At 48.3% G+C, this 15803-nt stretch overlaps 1 protein-coding gene and 1 non-coding gene across 2 annotated transcripts in view; one reads left to right on the top strand and one right to left on the bottom strand.

Moving 5' to 3' along the window:
* The window catches only part of CDH1 (cadherin 1), a 74773-nt gene that overhangs the window by 31306 nt on the left and 27664 nt on the right, over positions 1 to 15803 (top strand). The gene's annotated exons all lie outside the window — the stretch shown is intronic.
* Positions 12184 to 12322, bottom strand: LOC123806206. Its single transcript, XR_006783442.1, has one exon. It is a non-coding gene; the product is annotated as a U4 spliceosomal RNA (small nuclear RNA).

The raw sequence follows: 15803 nt of genomic DNA, 5'->3' as shown, positions 1-15803 counted from the left end.
GCACGTAGTATGTGCTATAGAAAGTGTCAGTAGTTGTTGTTGCCATTATTATTATTATTAAAATATTTATATATTTAGTTAGTTTTAGAGAGAAGGGAAGAGAGGGAGAAAGAGAGAGAGAGAGAAACATCAATGTGCAAGAGAAACATTGAGCAGGTGCCTCTCACACATCTCCGACTGGGGAGCTGGCCCACAGCCCAGGCATGTGCCTCACCTGGGAATCAAACCGGCGACCTCTGGGGTTCTCAGGCCAGCAATCAATACACTGAGCTACACCAGCCAGGGTGCCATTTATTATTATTAATTATTATTATTATTATTATCCCCGCCCCCGCAAGGCCTTAGCCAGGGTTGCCTTCAAAGCAGTGTTTATGAGGTGGTGATGTTCTAGGGGAGGTGACATGTTTCCTTAAAAGCTCATTAACAAAGCCATAATCAGATAACATTTCACACTCACTGGGGTGGCTGCAATTTAAAAACAAAGAGAAAATGACAAATGCTGGCAAGGGTGTGGAGGAATGAGAACCTTCGTACGCTGTGCTGCGGGTGTGCAGCTGCGCAGCCGCTGCAGGAAACAGGCTGACAGTGCCCCAGAAAGCTGCCGTGGTCGCCGTGCAGCCCAGCGATTCCACTCCAGGCGTGTACCCAGGGGGTTCAGAGCGCGTGTCCACACAAACGCTTGTCCACGGTTGTCATAGCACTGTTTGGAGAAGCCAAAAAGTGAAACTAACCCAAGTGTTTATCATCAACTGATAATGTCGTATATACATACAATTGAATACCATTCAGCTATAAAAAGGAACGGACTTTGATTTCATGCTAATACTTGCTACAACGTACATGAACGTGAAACCTGCTAAGTGAGAGAAGCCAGACACAAACGGTTACATTTGTACTTTGTACGAAATGTGTACAGAACAGGCAAATCCATGGGGACAGACACAGATGGGTGGTTGCCAGGGGCTGGGGACAGAGGAGAGGAACTGGGGCCGACTGCTGATGGGTACATTTTTGGGGGGCGGGTGATGGAATGTTCTGGAATTAGAGAGTGATGACGGTCGTACAACATAGGGAATAACTAAAACCCACTAATGTTGTACACTTTGAATTGGTGAATTTTATGTTATGTGAATTATATCTCAAGCTTTAAAAATGCAATGGGGGAAAAATAAGATTATTAGTGAATTACTTCCTGCTGTAGCTAGCAGAGCTCCTGCTGAGCTTTTCGTAAACAACCTCAGACTGAGGGGTGGTTCTCAGGGCCCTGCCCTCCAGAGAACCTTGGTTCGCAGGCTTCCCATAAACCACAGGGGTTCTGGGAACCCAGAGCCACCTACCTGCCGAAGAAAATGGACACCCGAAATAAGTTTGATGTATTGTGTAATTCAGAGGTAGGCAGGGAGGCTTTCGGGACGAGCCTAAGCTAATGGCTTAAAAGGGTGTTTAAAAGAGAAAGCTGTAGCCCGACTGGTCTGATCCCCTGCCCAGTCAGCAGAAACGGCGCATTAAGAATGAAAAGTGTTTAAAGCCGGCATCCGTGGCACGCGTTTTCCTTGTCTTGCAGGGTTTACTTAATGCATGGTTCTCCGTGGAATTGATTAAGGTTGGGAGGTTCTTTCACCTCTTCCTGGCTCCCCTGGCGTGCCCCCTTGATGTCCAAAGGCAGGAGGTTCTCTGGAAATTAACACTCAAAGGTTGCGCTCTTCTTTAAGCAAATGAAGGCCTTTGGGGATGGCCAGGTGGCCCATCAGGTTTTGCCAGGTCAGTGAGCCCCATTACCAGCCAAGGTGTTGAGCCTACTTTATTTACAGCTCTCAGAGCCAGTCCCTGTGCTGTCGAAATCCCCCGAAGACCTGTCTACACCCACCTTATCAGATGTCAACACACTGCCTGCCCCATCAGCACCTTAGCCTTCCACCTACAGCGAGGGCTTTGATGAGACGCCCCAGCGCCTTCTCACCTGGAACCCGACACTCCCATTAGGTGACTGTGTTCAGGGAGGAAAAAGGCAGAGAGGGGATAGGTGCTGACAGGGCACCTGGGCAAAGTGGAGGTTATGGCTTTGGGGTCAGGCTGGCTTGAGTTCGGTTCCCAGCTCTGCTAGGTGTGTGACCTTGGGCAAGTCACTTCACCTCTGTGAGTCTTGGTTTAGTCACTTGTAAGATGGGGCTTGCACTTCCTCCCTCCCAGGGTTGCTGTGGGGATTACATGGAGGCTCTACGGTGCTTCCCATCAGGCTGACACTAGATCGCTCGCTGGTGACCACAGGCAAGAGGTCTTTCGGATGACTAAAGCAGCTCTAGCCCACTTGCAGGCTCATGAGCATGCTTGGAGGGTCTAAATCGGGGATTCCCAAGCCCCCAATTCTCATCCATTTGCAGGCCCCACCATGGCCTCTGGACAGTGTGCCCCCCTCTCATCTGCAGGGTTCACATGAAGGACCTGCTCTTTGCTTTGGGGCCCCCGGGGCCTCCTTGGGATCTGGACATGTGTGGTGGAGACAAGGGCACCATGTATTCATTCACAGATATTCACTGAGGACTGGTTAAATGCTCAGCACTGTGGTAGTAAAGGTGCTGCAGTTACAGTAATGACCACAACATTTAGCAAAGCTCCTGCCACCATGGAACTTAGTTCTGCTTGAAGGACAGCAGGTTATAATAAGTAAATAGGCACAGTAAGTGTACACTGTGCTCAGTGCTGTAGAGAAAACATGAAGAAGCTGGGAAGAAGAATGAGGATGGAGTGCTAGAGGCAGGGGGTTGCCATTTGAAAACAGTGTTCAGGGCCCACAGGAAAGGTGACCTTTGAAGGAAAGCAGGGGGAGGAATCATCTGGGGAAGAGTGAGGTCATTCGGGCACAGGGAAGAGCAAATACAGCATACTGGCTAGTGGAGAGGGAATGAGGCGAGGGTTTTCTATGTCAAGTCAGAGAAGCAGCTGGGGCCTGACCACCGGGAAGTTGTGTTTTTATTGCGAGAGAAACAGGGATCTCGGGAGGGCTATGAGCAGAGGCACGTTAGTACCTGACCGTGGCTGTAGTGGGTTCACTGGGTCTGTTGTAGAGAAGAGCCTGTAGGGGTCTGGGCCAGATTTGGGAAGACTGTTAGGCTACTGCAATGGTCCAGGCATCCAGAGATGAATTGGGTCTATGGGTCAGAGGGGCGGGGGCGCTCTTCTTGGCCTGTCTCCGTGTTCTTCTCCCACCCCACCCTACCCCTCACTGGTGCTTTGTTTTTATTCACAACACAGCAGGAGGCTTGGAGTTACTTCTCTGCTGGTGCTCAGGGGCCCCTGCTAGCGAGGCCTCAGAAACACCCAGTCATTGTGGCCTTGCCCAAGCCCCTTCATTGTCTGCCCTCCCTCCCAACACCCACAACGCCAGGTGAAGCCCTGAGTGTGCCTCTGGTCCAGAGCTCTCCTTCTGGGGTCTCAGACCTCTTTGAGAAGGTATCACAGGTATCCACACCTTTACTCATAATTCCAGGGGCCTCACCTTCCTGTTCACAGACCCAGACCTTGGCTCAGTTCAGAGCTCAGTCCTCGGGGGCAGGAGGGTGGGCAGGCAGGAGGGTGGTAAAGCAGAACAATAACGTGGGAAACTTCTTTAAATGGCCGCAGAAGAGGCTTCCAGATGGTCCGAGACGGTAGTAAAACTTTGACCAGGAGTGGGGGGAGAGAACTGACTTCTCCAAGTCCTGAGTTTGCCTTTGGTCTAGGGGCACCGCACCCAAAAGTGGAAGTGGCAGATCACGGAGGTGTGTGGCTGAAGAGGGGGGAGGGTGGATGAGGAGGCACTGATAGGACTTGAGTTTGTGGAGGGGGCCCTGCAGGGCTCTGCCTCTCCTGCAGGGTGGCCTCAGGCAGCTGCAGAAGTTTCCGGTTCTGCAAATCTATAATAGGACAAAAAATAGTAGCAAAGGCAGGTTAACCACTTGTCAAGGCTGAGCACCTAATACAAACTCTTATCTTCCCCTATTGTAGGAAAGGGGAAACTGAGAACTGAGAAATTGTGAGAAGGGGGAATTGACAGGGGGTTAAATTTCCTGCAGTCATGCAGGTAGTCAGCGGCACAGCTGAATGAAAATCTAGGTTTACCTGGACTGCGGGCTCCCCCACTGAACCTCAGTGCCATAGGGAAGCCGCCCCTGATGACGCCATCAGAGCTGCCGTGAGGGCCATTCGGGAGGCTGGCCGGCAGCCAGCCCAGTTCTGTGTGGGGTCAGCTCCGAGCAGAAGACATTTCCTTCTTTCCTTGGGTGGTCCTGCTGTTTCTATTCTTTTCGCCGGCCCATATCTTGCCCTCTGATGCCATTGTCACCGACCCTTCTAGGAGTCAGCCTTCTTGAGGAGTAAACTCCTAGCCTGTCTCTTCTCCAGTCTGCCCCTCACTCTGCAGAGGGCAACTCGATCATCCTTGCCCCTCTGTCTCTGGAGCAGTTCCATGGGTCAATGTTCCTCTTAAAGTGTGACCCTTGCGAAGGAACAGCATTCGTCATTTCCATCATTCGCTTGTAACCCTGAGGACGCACTTAGCCAACCACAAATAGAACTGGACAGGCCGAGACCACGGAGCCTCCCGTGTCTGAGTGTCTTGTTTCTGATACTGCGGCTGAAGTCTGCATCAGGGGCTTTGGGAGCCCACATGCAGGGTTTGCCCCTTCAGGTTAGTCAGCTCAGCCCTAGCCCTCCTCGGGTTCAACCCTCTTGTTAAAGAAGACTGTCAATATGTAAAGATAAGGAAGCAAACATGAACCAGTGCAAATGGCAGAAAAGAATAGAAAAGCAGGTCTCCTTCCCTCCTTCTCCTCCTCCCCCTCCCTCCATCAGCGGCAACAACCCGTGCTACCAGCTTCTGGATCCTGAAGCACATTCTGGATTCTAAGTGCATTCTCTGTCCAATTTTGCTTTTCTGCCTTCTTTAAAGAAAGGCAAGTTCCTCCAATATTATTACGTATAGATTTGATTCTTTTAAAAATTAAATGTATCAGAGTCATTTGACTCTTTTTAACAGCCACCTCATTCTGTTTAGTTTCTGCATTTTTTCCCTATCGAGTGAGCGCCCACTTAGTGTTTTCCCAGTTTCCTATTTTTTGCCACCATAAACGAGCCTGCGGTGACTCGCTGTGCATCTGTCCTTGTGCACCTGTGTCCTCGGGCACGTGTGTGAGTCCATCTGTGGGAGGCCCTAGACGTGGGCTTCGGCAGATGGAAGGATGGAGGCCTGTAAGATACGTGAGCAGCACAGTCAGGGCGCCCTCAGAAAGCCGTGCTGGTTCTACTTGCCAAGGAGGCCTGCGATCCCCACATTTTTGTTGACAGTTCGGCCTCTGTGTCACAGATGAGAAAACTAATCCAGAATGAATGAAGGGGACCAGTCCAAGCCCTCACCTCCAGGAAAACCCCTTAGAGAATCTGGTCATCTGATTTGGCCTCTAGCCTTCTTACTAGACCAGCTGACAGCAGTCCCCAGCCCTCCCCCCCCCAGCCCACGCCACAACACCCCTTTCTTCTCCTGTCACATGTGAGTCATCCTCTCTTCTACCCCAGCACCCACGTGATCCCTCTGTATGGTCTGCTGCATCCTGGGTTGCTGAGATTATCAGAGGGGTTGTGGTCCCCTGGGACAAATCCTGAGCGTTTGTGAAAAACTAAACATTTTTTCCTGTGGAGTAAGTCATAAGCCATTTACATATGGTCCCTTACAATTTTTTAAAATTTGTGAATAAATATAATGTTCACATGGGTAAAAAAAAAATCAACCTTTCTGTATGCAAATGTAAGCAAATATGGGCATACGTTCTTAGCCCCCTGCGCTGCTTTGCACCCTGCTTTCATCTCCTAACCCTGGGTTCATTCCGCAGCAGCGTATAAAGAGCCTTCTTCTTTGTTTTACAGCCACACAGCATTCCATGGTGGGGAAATTCCGTAGTTTATTCAGCTAATCCTGTTGATGGGCGCTTGGTTTGTCTCCCGTGTTTGGCTACTTACTGCCTTAGCGAATAGCCGTGTGCATTCTGCCTGTGTGCACGCTTCCGGTTTGTGATCACACTGGAGGCGGGAACAGGCCAGGTAACGTCCAAACCTGTGAGAATTTTTATGAGTTTATTGGAGCCAAACTGATGGTGATTGCTGGGACGCAAAACCTCAACGGGTTGAGAAAATGCTCTGGGGAGTGGTGGGTTAGCACCTTATTTCACACATCACAGTCAAAGCAGCTGTAGTTGGTGACGGATTAGGGAGGGGATTAGGGAGGTGGGAGAAAGTGAAGGGGAAGCAGGAGGGACATCTGAGATTAGATAAAAAGTAAAAGGATGAGACACCTACTTCTTTTACTTAGGTGGGTGCAGGGTAGTTCACAGTTAACAATGAACGGGACAACAACAAGGAGGGGCTCTGTAGTCTCTTTCTGTGGTGCAGTGATTGTGCCCTGAGGGGTCCGGAAAAAGGAAGTTACTCTGATACTCCAAAGGTTTGTTCTGCAAAAAGACTGGCTCAACTTTTGTCAAGGAAGAAACTGGCCTAGGACGTCACCACCCTCCTTGACCAGCTTTGAGTCAGGAAGTTTTCATTTCAGACCGACCTATGCGGTTCCTTTCGGTCTTTGAGTTTGTAGAGCCCACCATCCAGGCCTCCCCTGAGCTTGTCAGGTTGAGTATGTGGCCCCCTCTTCATCCACAGGACCAGAGCCTTGTAAGAGCTGCAGCCAAGAAAATTGAGTTTGGGAACCACTGCTGGGACAGGTTCCACAGGGCCCCATGGTGGCGGCAGCCGCCTGTGCCGTGGCATCTTGCAGGAGCTAGCCGCGTGGCTGGTGGCTGTGGCCCAGTGGGTGCCGAAGTCTGTGTCTGGAACTGTGGGTTGGTCTTCATGTCATTTTCTTTTTATAAATTACGTTTTTCCTTTTTTTAAAAGACTTTATTTATTTTTTTAAAGAGAGGAGAAGGAAGGGAGAAAGGGAGGGAGAGAAACATTGATGTGTGGTTGCCTCTTGCACTTCCCCAACTGGGGACCTGGCCTGCGACCCAGGCATATGTTTTGACTGGGAATTAACCGGCAATCCTTTGGTTCGCAGGCTGACGCTCCATCCACTGAGCCATACCAGCCAGAGCAATTTTCTTATTTTTTAAAAAATGTTTTTATCTACTTGGAATTTTGAGGGTAAGAAACCTCAGTCTGAGATTTTTCTGCTTTTTCCTGGTACTCAGTGGGATGCGGGATTGGTTGTGGGGGCTGAGCAATTTACCTTTGGAATCAGTTGAGTAGATTTAGCAAACACTCTTGGAAGCAGCCGCCTTCCATATCAATGCTTATTTGTTCTTGATAATGAGAAATGGTGCTAGCGTCCACTAAAGAAGAGAAAGCCCCCTCTTGTAAGCTCTGTGGGACAAGCGAGCACTTGTTTTGGAGTCATCTGCGAGTGCATGTGACCCCGAGACTCTGGGAAATGCCTGACTTCTGAAGCTTGGGCTCCCAGCTGTTCTTCTGGGCCGAGTGAGGAGTGCCACACATCTGAGGCAGAGGGCCCAAGTTTTCTAGCAAAACCCACATTTGGAAAAGGTGCCAGCCTCTCATTAGTTCTTTGTATTGCAGAAGAGATTTCCAGGCTTTGATCTCCAGTTACTGAATGATCCAAAATTCTAAGTCCACAACAGCTTTTCTTATTTCCACAGCCAGCGTAGCACATTTCTGTATCAGCCAGCTCTTGGGAAACGCTGCCCTCCAGATTGGCACATATTTATATCTGGGTTACCTTTTCTTCTCCCCACCCCAGAAAACTAAGTCTGTGCTGTTAAGCAAACTACCTTTGTGCCCAGCATGGATTTTCCTTGATCTCTTGTTTCTACCTGTGGAGCTTCTCTCCCGCCTCAAGGCAGAGCCGTTAAACCAACATGGGCTGGTTGGTTCTGGGTGTGAATCCTACTTCACAGACTGGCTGTGTGACCTTGAGCAAATGACTTCAGCCTTTCTGGGCCTCAGGCCCGTCAGCACCAAAGGGATTAAAGGACCCCACCGGCTTCACAGCAGCTTAGGAGCCAGTGTTTGTGAAGAGCTCAGCACAATGCCTGCACATAATGACTATCATTATGTTGGATATTTATTTACTCTTCTAATTACTGTTAATTATGTGTATTTATGGCTTCTCTTTTCCTTTCCCACTTTTTCATAGCTCTGACCCTGGCATTATTGGGTGCATGGATCATGTCGTTTTTAGATTTTTATTTATTTTTATTTTGAGAGTGAGGAGAAGAGAAGGAGAAAGAGAGGGAGAGAAACATCAATGAGTGGTTGCCTCTTGCATGCCCCCGACTGGGGACCTGGTCCTCAACCCAGGCATGTGCCCTGACTGGGGATCAATTAGCGACCCTGTGGTTCATAGGCCAGCACTCAATCCACTGAGCCACACCAGCCAGGGCAGATCATGTAGTTTTTGAACCATGGGACTTTGACTCATGGGGTCCTCCTCACAGAAGATCCTAGTAACTATTTTCATCACAGGTTCATTGGGATGTTACTTACAAACCACACAATTTACCCACCGTAAGTATACCTTAAGATAATTTTTATAAACACACTCAGCTGCCTGGCCATCATCACCACAATCCAGTTTCAGAACATTTTTATTACCCCACAAAGTTCCCTGGTGTCTATTGGCAACCAAGCCCCACACCCACCCCTGGGTCCAGGCAACAACTGACCTGTTTTATCATGGTTTTCATATAAATGGAATATGTGCTTTTTGGTGCACTTACAACAATTTTTTTTTCAATTTATTGATTTGACAGGGCGAGAGAAACATCAATTTCTTTGTTATTCCACTTGTTTATGCGTTCAGTGCTTGATTCTTGTATTTCTTGTGTGTGCCCTGACCAGGTGGGAATCAAACCCACAGCCTTGGTGTATCAGCACGGTGCTCTAATCTACTGAGCTACCCTGCCAGGGCCTGTCATGCACTTTTAAAAACCTACCCAGGAATGGGCCTTGCCCCAGACTAACTCCAATCTCCTGGACGGGTAGTCTTTTGTCTTTTTCTTTCACTTAGCGTAATGCTGTTAAGGTTCATCTATACTCTTGCAGTTACAATTTTTATTGCTGAGTAGCTATACCATATTTTATCCATTCTAATAACTAGGTTGATTTTTGTTGTTGTTGTTGTTGTTGTTGTTGTTGTTGTTGTTGTTGTTTAATGGGCAAATGGTAAAGAAAGAACAAAGTTAGGGAAGAAGGTCCTTAAAAGTATAGTAGCGCTGTAACTGGTGTGGCTCAGTTGGCTGGGTGTCATCCTGCAAGGTGAAGGGTCTCTGGTTCAAGATGCATTCAGGGCACATGCTCGGGTCTTGGGTCAGTCCCTGTTCAGGGTGCATGCGAGAGGCAGCCTGTCGATGTTTCTCTCACACATCAGGGTTAGGGTTAGGGTTGGAAATGATCTTACGGGTGTATGGGTCCAGGTGCTTTATCTCACAAATGAGCAATTAACTCTCCAAGGACCTAGGACCTGGTCCCTGACCCCAGGCCCATCAGCTGCCCCTTCTCTGAGGGGTCAGCAGGAGTTGGAAATAGGAGCCGTTCAGTTGCTTTGGAATTTCAGAATATGGGGCCCTACCTGGCCTTGGGAAACGCCACAGAAAGGAAAAGTGGACAGGTGTTGTGGTGTAATAGGGGGCCTTTTCTTTTTAATCAATAAGCAAACAGTTCCTGGGGTTGTACAACCTTGCCACAGGAATGCTTCCTGGGTTGCAGGTCATGGGAATGATCAATGATCTTCTCTGTGTTGAGACAGGCAGGCTCGTGTTTGTGTACTCGACATGCAGCCAGGAGCTGGGACAATAACACCCCAGTTCAGTGTGGAAGCCAGAGGGCCTCCCCGTTCTCTCTGTCCTTTTCGATGAAACCAAATGCGCTTTCCTTGCTGTCACAGGGTAGAAGCCCCCCCTCCAACCTCTGTAGCTGGCCAGAGCCAACTCCCAGTTAGAATGGAGCTTCGTCACTTCCCCCTCTTCCCTTGTTTGAACAAACTAAGGTGAGGTTCCTTGGCAGATAGCGTCCACCTTGGAAAACTAAAGCTAAGCCCTTGGTCTCAGATTTGAGCCAAGAAACAGCCTCAGCTGAGCCACTGGAGCCCCATCCAGGCAGGAATGCTGAGATCAAACTAGGCAAGGTTTTGTCATTGGGGGCTGGCCATTTCTGAACTGTCCAGGAGAGGCCTGGGATGGAAAATGACTTGTTTTCTGGCCTTGATCTGAAGGCGGAGGCCACGCCCTTCTAGACAGGGAGAGCAGGAACCCTCACCACTCACAGGCCTGTGGGATCCCTGTGCTCATTACCTTCCCTTCCACGAGGATGTCAGCCCCAGGAGGCCAGGGGACCAGTACCTGATGTGTTCACGCCAGGGTCGTTAGCCATGGACCCCAGCTCACAGTAGTAGCAGCTGAGCAGTGCTTGACTAGGCCCACTGGAATGTCAGCCCCGTGAGGGCAGGGATGGTGCTCTGTACACTGCTGTATTTCCCAGCCTCGGAATGACGCCTGACAAAGAGTAGGAAGAGTTCAGTTAATATTTTGTTGACCGGTGCAGCTTGGTTGGGCATTGTCCCACAAAGCAAAAGGTTGCTGGTTTAATTCCCGGTCAGGGCATGTGCCCAGGTTGCGGGTTCAGTCCCCAAATGGGGCACATGAGAGGAGCAGCCGATCGATGTTTCTCTTTCACATTGATGGTTCTCTTCCTCTCTTTCTCCCTTTCTTCCCCCCTCTCTAAAAATAAATAAAATCTTAAAAAACATATCTCGTTGAAACAGTCCTTGAAGCAACCCCTCTAAGAATGGGGAAGCTGACGCTCGAGGGAGGTCAAACTGATTGGCCTGCAGTGGCGCGTGAAAAGCACACCTGGGATTTGAATCCAAATTGGCATGACCCCATTAAATGTAAAACGTATAAAAGTATTTGCACTGGCTTTTCACCGACCCCACAAGTGCCACCGATGACGTTTGTTACTGGGCTGATTCTGATCAACATCCATGGTATTCGCTGTTCAAGAACGAAAGCAGCGTGAGCCCAGGCAGAAACCTGACTGGTTTCTGGCAAACACGCACTGCCAGAGTGGCCCCGACCGCATGAATCACCTCGAGACAAAGGGGGACACCCAAGTGTGATGCATCACCCCTTCATCCTTGTGGACTGCCCCTCGCAGGGGCCTGGGCTCATTTTTTCTTCACCTGTACCCTCACTGTTTGCTCTCTGCACTGACACTCCGCCCTGGCCTCCACCTCAACCGGCTCCCATGGCGACAAAAGCAACGGGGACTTTGCTCTTTGCTTCCTGTCTAGGCAGCCTTCATTGATGACACCTGTCAGTTGTGTGCAAGTTAAGTGAAGACAGAGACCACTTAAAATTTGTTCTGGGCAAGGACATGTTGGGAGGCTGGGAGAAAAACCTCAGTAAGTTTCGGGAGAGTACACTTCCCACCCCCGGGAAGTCCCCGGGGAGCCGCTTTGTCAACAAGGGAGATCGGACTGATGTGGGTGCCGCAGGCAAACCCTGGAGCCCATCACCTGGGCTTTGTGGTCGCAAGCCTGGCTTGTGCTTATGCAACATGATCTTCCAAGCTGCTTATCTTTCCCAGAAAAAAATGTTTGGGCTTTAAGAAACTCTGACTCATTTTAGCTAATGTAACGTGGTGACTTAGAGGAAAATATTCTTAAATCCGAAGGTTACTACTTTCTCTTTCACTTGGCTTCTGGCTGTCATTAATGCTTTCTGAGGCTGGGAACGGGAATTCCAAGGGATGGCAGCCTTCATTCAAGGAGAGAGAGGGAGTGAGCGTGTGTAAGGGGAAGATGGAGACCAGAAACTTTGCTGTCATCACTGCAGCTGCTCTCCGTTTGTCTTGCTCTTTTGTGTGAGCTCACTTCCGGTGTCCACTCAAGTAGTAATTTTTTTGCAAAATGGCTTATCAATATGAAGTGTCTGCTTGGTGACTAAGTCCTGATAGTGGCACCAGACCACAGGCTCTGCCACTGGATGGCTGTGTGAGCCTCCGTTTCCTCATTTATAAGCTAGGGCTGCTAAATTCCTACAGCCCAGGGCTGCTGTATCCAGTAAGGCCATTAGGTTGTGTTCTGTTCATAGTTCTCCTGTAGCAAATAGACACAGACGTTTGAGACTTACTGGGGCTAAAAAGATAGTCTTCCTGATGCAACTTGAATCTCCTCAACATCCTGAGGGTGGACAAATAGGAGGATTTCCCTCCCACTGTTTAGTTTTCAATTAGCAATAACTACCTCGGATAAACCTCATTGGCTACCATACTCTCACTGCACAAAGCTCCCCCTCCCACTTTTTAAACATAAAATTGTATTTTCTGCTGAGCATGGGTGTTCAGTAAACCCGTAATGTTCACTCATTTCATGGACACCCATCAAAGGAAGATCTTCCGGAACCACCTGGTGCCATCAAAGAAAAGGGAACCTAGAAAGAAATTTTATAGGTAGTGGTAACTGTGGAGAATTATGGCTTTGTGGTTGGAGTTGGACACACTGTTCCCAGCCAGTGAAAAAGAAACCCCTGCCTAGCTAAGTGACACATGCCTCTCTTCCCAGGGTTCCTTTTTGTCCATCAAGTTCAACTTCTGGTCTTTATCCTAACTATTTAAGTTAGAAACTGAAGCTCTTGGTTTGGGGGTACACCATGGCAATGTGACCCCCCCGACACAGGGGCCTCAGAAGTCTCCCTAATCTAGCCCTCGAGTTGTTAGTGTGAACTTCTCCTCCTGAGGCTGAGCGCTCCAGTTCAGATGGTCCGTGAAGTAAAGCTAAATGCCGTGTTCTTTGGTACCAGCTGTGGGAAATGCGTTCTGACAAGAGGGAAACAATCCACATAATGCACGCCTTTCTGTGGCGGGTGGGGAAGACACTACTCTCAGATGGTCGCTTCTGAGAGACTGGGTTATCCCACCAGTTACCAAATAACTCAGCTGCAGTTTACTGGCTTTGATAGCAGCCCCCATCCTGAAATCTCCACATCTGAAAACTTATACAGGCTTTTCAGACGGTTTTGTTCCTACCCATTCACATTCTAGTTATGGGGCTGGGCCGGGCTGGGGTGGGAGAAGAATCCTTTAAACTGGGCTGCTCTGTGGCACGATAGCAATTCTAAGCAAAGAATGCTGCTGAGTGCCCAAAGCTGCCCCAGGACCCAAAGCTTTTCACAAGTTTAATTTGTATTTGAACTTCAGCCATCTCTTCCAGGGTCCTCTGGTGAAAGCTTCTACTTCTGCCAAATAAGCCAGACAATGGGATGCTTGCAGGGTGAATAATACACAAAATCCCGATGTGTTAAAGAAACTTTTTAAAGTCACTTTTGTTTTTGTCATTTAAAAAAAGTAATTGAGCTGTAATTGTGATGCACAGTGTAATACAAAATGTGTAAGGAAAACATGTTTAACAAAAAGAAAACTGCCTCCTACTCCTCCCCCATTTCCCTCCACCCAAATTACTGTTAACCTCCTGGTGCGGAGAATTCCATACTGTCCTGGAATGTCTTTTTCATGTTTGTTTTTTTCTTTAAATATTCCATTTTATTATTGCTGGAAAGCATATCCTTGTTTTGCATAAGGGCACAGTGGGGAAAACAGCTCAGTCCCTTAACTCACCAGCACATAATTTAGGGCAAAGGAAATGCAGATAGTGATGCCCACGTAAAGGATGGGAGGTGGGGAAGTTGAATCAGTGCAAGAGTTCTGGCTTGTAGAGAGAGACAGGAGAAAGAGTGGTTAGGAGCCCGAACACTCAGGCTGCCCAGGGTTCCAGTCCCAGTTCTGCCACTTACTTATTAGTTGCCTCAATTTTCCCACAGTGAAAGGGGAATACTGATAGTGCCAATGTCAGAGAGATTTGGGGTTGATATTTGTAAAGTGCTTAGAATAGAGCTGACTACAATGTTTCTGCACCCATTAGAAATATTTAAAAATTAGATCAAGGTAGTTGAAGCTATTAGTTGAGGTTGTAGTTTTATTTAATTTTTTTTTTCATCTTGAGATTGTGGTTTTTGATGATGATGATAATAATATTGTTGCAGTGAAAAGATTTTCCCATTAAGAGATGGCCATTGGAGCCCTAGCTGGCGTAGCTCAGTGGATTGAGCTCAGGCTGCGAACCAAAGCATCGCAGGTTTGATTCCCAGTCAGGGCACATGCCTGGGTTGCAGGCCATGACCCCCAGCAACCCCGCATTGATGTTTCCCTCTCTCTCTCTTTCTCCCTCCCTTCCTTCTCTAAAAAATAAAATAAAATCTTTTTAAAAATGTTATATTTTTAAAACGGAAAAAAAAGAGAGAGATGGCCATTGGGTTCTTGGCTCTTATCATTGGGATTTGATTTTTAGACCAAGTGACAGGCTTAAGAAAGGAGGTGGACACACTGACTTAAAAAACAGTCTCTTCCTTCTTTCCTTCCTTCTTTCTTTCCTTCTTTCCTCCCTCTCCCCTCCCTCTCTTACTTTCTATAGATCTTATTTATTTATTTTTAGAGAGATGGGGAGGGAGGGAGACAGATAGGGAGGGAAATATCTATTGGTTGCCTCTCACTTGCCCCCAGCCAGGGAGGGACCTGACTCACAACCCAGGCATGCACTCTGGCATGAATTGAATTGGCGACCCTTTGATTCATCGGCCTGTGCTCATTCCACTGTGCTTAAGCCACACCAGCCAGGGCTGGCTTTTTGTTTGTTTGTTTCTTTAACTTTTTTATTGTGAAAATATCCAAATATACCCAAATCCCATGTACTGATCCTCTAGTGTCAACAGTTTGCCATTCATGTTTACTTTCCTACATTCTGGCATTAGTGGTCATCATGGCCCCCAGTCACTGGCCAGCCCTAGCCAGGTTTGAAGTGAGTTTCCCAGAGTCCCACCCCGTGCTGGAGATCCCCGCTGTCCTGTAATTTCTGGTTTATCAGCCCAGAGGATCAGGTTGCCTGGCAAGATAATGACCCTTAATGAGCACCTAGAAATTCAGGTTGGGGCTGTCTGTTGGCCACGCTTCCACTTCTGTCACTTCCCAAAGGTAGATTGAGGCTTAGCCACCATTAAGATGAGATGCCCCAAAGCAGGTTAAACGTTGTGCATCAAGTGATGTGAAAAAGCCCCTTTTCATTTTTTCAGGCCGCCACCCTTGGCAAGTCCAATCATGCTTGTCCCAACTTTCACTGCCCAGATTCGGGCCACCTGGGGAAAGGAATGCAGTGTGATAAATGAGGGCCGCTCTTGTTCCTTACTTACGTGACAAGCCCCTGAAAAGTCCAGTTGCCCCATTACTTCTGCTGGAAGTGGCACAGGGAAGGGTTATTTGAAAAACATTTTGTGCTAGTTTGAAAAGAAATCCCTGTTTTAGACTTAAAGGGCAGTGTCTGCCCGTCCTTTTCAAGACTTTGCATTTCTCCTTGGCTTCTGTGGTCATGTTAGAGCTCTTCTGTTTGTTTAGCAAATACTTGTCTTCTCGCTTGTGTGCGTGGAAATAAGAAGCTCCTTAGACTTGCGTTGTTTTTTTGCTTTCAAAATGTCGTTCTCCTCCTCACAAACTCCGGAAGAAGTAGGCTTGATCAGCGGTGGTATCCTTCATGTTCCAGTAGAGAAAACTGAGGCCCAGAGAGGTTAAACATTTTGCTAAGGCCACTCAGCATGAAACATGGCAGAATCTGGGTTTATAATCAGTCACAGACTCAGATGAGCCCTTTCTTCTTGTTGCCCTCTTTCTGTCATTTATTACAGCTTTCCACAGCTCACCCCACTCCACCCCCTTAAGTGTGGGAA

The sequence above is a fragment of the Phyllostomus hastatus genome, unplaced genomic scaffold (assembly GCF_019186645.2).
Source record: "Phyllostomus hastatus isolate PE091 unplaced genomic scaffold, TTU_PhHast_1.1 phas_scaffold_345, whole genome shotgun sequence".
Lineage (NCBI taxonomy): Eukaryota > Metazoa > Chordata > Mammalia > Chiroptera > Phyllostomidae > Phyllostomus > Phyllostomus hastatus.
This window is presented reverse-complemented; position numbering and strand designations above follow the sequence as displayed.